Genomic DNA, 355 nt, shown 5'->3' with positions numbered 1-355 from the left:
TAGCAAAAATATTATTTACAGACCACTCATGGGAAGTGGGGGGCAGCTACTACCTGCGTACTGGGTGTTGGCATTTACAGTACCCTGCTAATGTGCTCATCCCGTTTGACACTCACAAAATTTCATCATGTGAAAACCACCACCTTCAATGTCTTCATTGAGATTTTATGCAAAAACCCAACACAAAACGGGGGATGATTGTAAAAAGGAAAATAATTGCATTTATATTCATTTTTCCTGAGGCACCTACACAGTAATATTACACTACCGGTATTTGCCATTTTGCTTTTGTCTCATAAAAAAAAACATTATATACTATATATATATATATATATATATATATATATATATATAT

This window comes from Cyprinodon variegatus, unplaced genomic scaffold, assembly GCF_000732505.1.
Source record: "Cyprinodon variegatus isolate N-32 unplaced genomic scaffold, C_variegatus-1.0 Scaffold581, whole genome shotgun sequence".
NCBI lineage: Eukaryota > Metazoa > Chordata > Actinopteri > Cyprinodontiformes > Cyprinodontidae > Cyprinodon > Cyprinodon variegatus.
Note: the sequence above shows the minus strand (reverse complement) of the source record.